The 5,624-nt window shown below is 39.0% G+C and overlaps 1 pseudogene; it reads left to right on the top strand.

Annotated features, from left to right (window-relative positions):
• The first annotated feature begins 3,720 nt into the window (after nucleotides 1-3,720).
• On the top strand, nucleotides 3,721-3,838 carry LOC112484436 (annotated as a pseudogene).
• The last annotated feature ends 1,786 nt before the right edge of the window (nucleotides 3,839-5,624 follow it).

Here is a 5,624-nt window from a genome sequence, read left to right on the forward strand (position 1 = left end):
ATATGCTCATATTTTAGGTATTTTATGTATATATTACATCAGTGTAGCTAATAAGACCCTGGGCTAAAACATTTTGAGAAGTGTTGAGGACTGATATTCATTTGTCATTAATCAATTTTTTAATTAATAATTAAGATCCAAGTGTTTACCGTCATGTTCTCATTTAATCTGCAGGACAATTTATGGCGTGTTGTATCCCAATTTTATGGATGAGACTACCAAGCCTCAGAGAGGTTACATGAAGTAGACCAACCACAAGCCAGAACAGCTGACTTCCAAAGCATAGTCTCCCTATTTAACTCCAAGTAATGATCTAGATGCCATTCTTGTTAAATCAAACAAGTTAACTGAACAGCTCTTAGATGGCAAGCTGAAATAAAGCTGTTTATTCAAGACATGAGGAAACCTTTATAATGTGGAGGGACTATAAACTACTGGGAAGCCTGAAAAACAACAAACTATCCTGAAAATACCAAAAACTGGTATAGCAATAATTCCACATACAGAAGTTTTCCAGGTAGTTCAGGGTTTCAGAGGGTAGACAGCAACAAGCATGAGGGAAAGATGGGATCTACTCCATGATGTGATTTCAGTCTTACCGATAAGACTTCTGCTAAAATTATCTCCTCTACCACCTTTGTCTGACAATCCTCATTTAGAGATTTATTACTTGGCCTAAGAAACGATATACTACTACCATTAATTGCCATCAATTTCCTTCAACTCAACTTCAAAAATATGTATCAGTTACTTATTGAGAGGGAAGGTAGGGTGCTAGCCCTGGGGTGCAAAACTGAATAAAGTCAGGTCCTTGGTACCAAGTAGCAGATGAGAAACAACTCAATATATCTGAGCCTACTCTTAGTGGGGTCAACATTGTGTTGTAGGAATACATGGAAGGGACTGATCAATTTTGTTTCTACTTTCCCATTTCCTGTTGCATCCCTCTGCAAATACCTGATTCCTCACCAATGCCTCTATTTCTACTGTTCTCCCTCACTGTGGTAGGCATATGGTCCCCCAAATATGTTCATGCCCTAGAACCTGTGAAAATGTTATATTATATAGCACAAGGGACTCTGTACATGTAATTAAGTTGACAGATCTTAAAATAGGGAAACCATCCTGAATTACCTTGATATACCTGATCTAATCACATAAGCTCTTTAAAACAGAATTTTCTTTGGTTGAGTCAGAGAGATGCAATAGAAGAAGGCAGAGATTTGAGATGTAAAAGACAGAATTGTTCTACTTCTTCAGCCATATTCATTCTTTAGGTCTTTCTCCAATGCCATACTATCTGTAAAGCTTTCCAATCCCCATGGAAAACAAAGCTCGCCTCCCTCTGGAACTTTTATGGGGTTCTTTTGTACTGTTATAAGCTATTTTCATGACTGCTCCACTAGGTTATATATTGTTTCTTGTTCGGTTTTTTATTGTCCACATATCCATTTACATTGGCATAGACAGAATAAAGAATCTAAAAGGCATCCGGTGCACACATATTTAGCATCTCTGGGTGTATGGCTCTAGCAGGTATTCACATATCTTTTTGGTTGGCACCCAGGGTAGTGGGATGTCAATCCAAGACAATTCATGGTGATAAGGGCAGTGTTATACAAGTAAAACAGCTCATTAGTGATCAGTTGACAACATTTTATTAACCTGTATTGACTGCTTTTAAAATGCAAATTGAATACTTTAGTGAAAACTAAATTGAAATATTACATTGGAATTAGCCTCGAAAAAGAACGTCACAGATTGATGCTGGAACCATCACCTGCACAGCTATAAATTATTAGTGCATCAAAAGCCAACTTGATTATTGTTCCTCAGTTAAACAAAGACAATTTAGTGTCTCAGCAAAACCATTAATCCATTAAGAGACAGTAAGCAACTCTATAAATAAGAGCTAAAGAGCAAAATGTGATACTCATTCTTTAGAATAAACTACACTTTAATATATCAATTGTACTCTCTTAGAATTATCACTCAATGTATTTCAATAGCTAATTAGTAGAGAGGTCAAATATGGAAATACAATAAATTCTCTTTTAGAATATATGATAATGCTATATAATTCTAGCGATCTTATGGGGAAGAGGAGGCTACAGGTATCAGACATCACATTTTGGCTAAACCCACTTTATACTAACATTCATCATATAGTACAATTATTGAACAACAAATCCCATCTAACCTCCAAGCAAATTGAGAAATTTCATGTGATCCCATAGTCCTTGATTCCAAGAAGAAATCAAAGCTCCCAGTGAAGATATAAACAAAATATGTACATGAATATGCATTATTATTATTGATATAATTACTTCAAGTGATGCACTCTAGGTAAAAAGAAAAAAAAATCTTTAGAGAAGTCCTGACTTATCACTGCATGGCATCCCCCATACTTGAGTAGAGTAAAATATTTATGTTTGTTAAAAAGAAAGTGTTAATTGGCCAATCTGGTTAAACTCCCTGGAGAGAGAACTGGATAAATTGAAGGTTGAGAGGTATAAACGGATCAGAAAAGGTAAACCAAACTGTAAATCAAAACCTAAGTAATTGTTATAGAGAAAGAAGAGGAAGTAATCTATGGAGCAGAAAAGACCATATACTACATATATGCTAACACTGATATAATGAAGATGCTGGGAAAATCATCCAATCCACAATTGGTCAAAAATGTAACTGCAAACAGGGTTCAGTAATTATACTGTAGATTCTATAGAATGGAATTGCATTAGGCTATAGTCTCTACTGTTTAACTCCTTCATTCAACCAACCAGAAATATCTGAGTCTCTAGTATAGCAACTCACTGAGCCAGGTAGAGTGAAGATGAAAAAAAAATGAATCAGAAGTAAATTCTGACCTCAAGGGGTCTGAACATAAAATATAACAAGAGTAAAGAGAGCAGTGGTTTTAAGACTTTTAACAAAAGTAATCTCACATAGGCTCTCAGTCAAGATGGTAGGTAAATGCTGTGTTTGCCTCCTCACATGACCACCTCAAAATTAAAACTACAGAATAACCATTATTGAGAATCGCCTCAAGTCTAGCTGAACAGAAGTCCTATAACTCAGGAAATAGAGAAGAAGCCACTTTGAAATTGGTGAGAGGGGCAGAGAAACAAAATGGCTGGTATCACACCCACATGTGACAGTTAAAAATCAGGAGAGATATCTCAACTGTGGAGGTTCCCCTGATGGATGAGGGGTCCCAGCCCTATACCAGGTTCCCCAGCCCAGGGTTCTATAGCCAGGAAGAGAAGTCTCCATAACTTCTGGCTACGAAAATCTGTGGAAATTGTGGCTGAGTGAGACAGAGAACTGCTGGAGTCCTAGGCAATCCTCTAAGAGGGGCCTTCACATGGACTTACTTACTGACAAACTCACTCCCTCTGAGTTCCAGCACTGGGGCAGCAGCTCAAAAGGCACTAATGACATAAAAGGAGGAACTAAAGTGTCTGGCTTCAAGGCAAAGGATGGAGGGGCAGTTTTTTCCCCCAGACAGAAATTCTGGCAGATGCCATTGTTCCTTTGTTGAGCCCTCCCACCTGCTCACACTGGTGGGCATAAAGTCAGTCTCCATCAACCAGGCTGGTGATTCCCTGAGACCCTACCCCTTCCAAACTGCAGCCCACCCAAGCCACTTCCATACAAATCAGCCTATCTCAGCATGAGATGCAGACTTTCCTAAAACCTCTCAAAGGTTCACAAACAGTCTACGGCCATACTACCTTGAACAAGCCTGATCCCGCTTATCTCAGAAGCTAAGCAGGATCGGGCCTGGTTAGTACTTGGATGGGAGACCACCTAGGAAAACCAAGTGCTGTAGGTGTCAAAAATTAAAAAAATAAGGAATTATAAGCTGACCAGTTCCTTGCAATCTGTGAAGTCAACCAAGGGTTGCCTTGCCTAAAAAAAAAAAAAAAAAAGGTTCACAAATACCAAACAAGCAGCATCTGGCCTAGGCATGATCCATACCTCTTGCTAAGCAGCCCCAAGCCTAGCACTAGCAACAGCTGGCCTCAGTTTGCAGCTAAGCCTCTCCCAGTCACCTCCAAACCCAGCACGCAACCATCTGCAGATCACTTTACAGTTCATACTAAGTGGCCACGGGCCGGGCACAGGCAGCAGCTGATGTTGGCCTGAAACAGAGCCCTTCCCAAGAGGCTCCAAAAGCAATACACCCAGTGGCCAGCTTCAAACCACAACAGAGCACCAAAATATAACAGGAGTAAAGAGAGCCACCTCCACAAATGACACATATAAAAGGAGACTCGGCAGGCACCAGAGCCCTGCTAAAATGAATTCTGCTGCATAGAGCCAATAACTTCTCCATTGCCAATAGCTTCTCCACTGTGGCCACAGCCAGTCCTCACAATCTATTAGCCTGAGAATAAATCCCTCTGATTAATGTGCCAAAAGCAATCAAGGCTCAACTACAACAGGAGGGCAAACATAACTCACAAGGGACACACCTGGAGCACCCAGCTCAAGTGAACAGGGAGACTGTGCCACTGGGACCCATGGGACACCTACTATATTAGGCCATTATACCAAGATTGGGAGACATAGCAGCTCTATGTAATACATAGAAATAAAGACAAGGAGGCAGCCAAAATGAGGACACAAAGAAACATATCCCAAATGAAAGATCAAAACAAATCTCCAGGAAAAAAAAACTAAACAAAATGGAGATAAGCAATCCACCAGATGCAGAGTTCAAAACACTGGTTATAAGTGTGTTCAATGATCTCAGTGAGAACTTCAACAAAGAAATGGGAACATAAAAACGAAGATAGAAAACATAAAAAAGAAGCATTCAGAAATGAAAAATACAAAAACTGAAATGAAGAATACGCTATAGAGAATCAACAGTAGATTAGAAAACACCCTACCAGAACAGCAACATTAAAAAAGAATCAAAAACATGAGGATGGTTTAAGAGGCCTTTAGGACAACACCAACATTCACATCATAGGGGTATAAGAAGAAGAGAAAGAGTAAGAAATTGAAAACTAATTTTAGGAAATAATATTGGAAAACTTTCCTAATCTGGTGAAGGAAATAGACATACAAACCCACAAAGCACAGCGAGTCTCAAACACGATGTGCCCAAAGAGGCCTACACCAAGACACATCATAAAAAAATGTCAAAGTTTAAAGACAAAGAGAGAATCTTAAAAGCAGTAAGAGAAGAATAGTTAGTTACCTACAAGGGTGTTCTCTAAGACTGTCAGCTGATTTCTCAACAGAAACTTTACAAGCCAGAAGGGATTGGCAGGAAATATTCAAAGTGGTGAGAAGTAAGGACCTACAATCAAAATGACTCTACCCAGCAAAGCTATCATTTAGAACTGAAGCATGAATAAAGAGCTTCCAAGACCAGAAAAAGCTAAAGAAGTTCATCATCACCAAACCAGTATTACAAGAAATGTTAAAGGGACTTCCGTAAGACGGGAAAAAAAAGATGAAAAATATGAATAACATGGAGGAAAAAAAATGGCATAGATGATAGAGGCTCTGTTCATCCCTCCGGCGACCAAATCAAAGTTGTGACAGAAATGAGGAGTAGTAGTAAGAAAAAATCGCCTGGGATCTAAATGTAATCATACAACTAG

This window comes from Pteropus alecto, unplaced genomic scaffold, assembly GCF_000325575.1.
Source record: "Pteropus alecto unplaced genomic scaffold, ASM32557v1 scaffold75, whole genome shotgun sequence".
Lineage (NCBI taxonomy): Eukaryota > Metazoa > Chordata > Mammalia > Chiroptera > Pteropodidae > Pteropus > Pteropus alecto.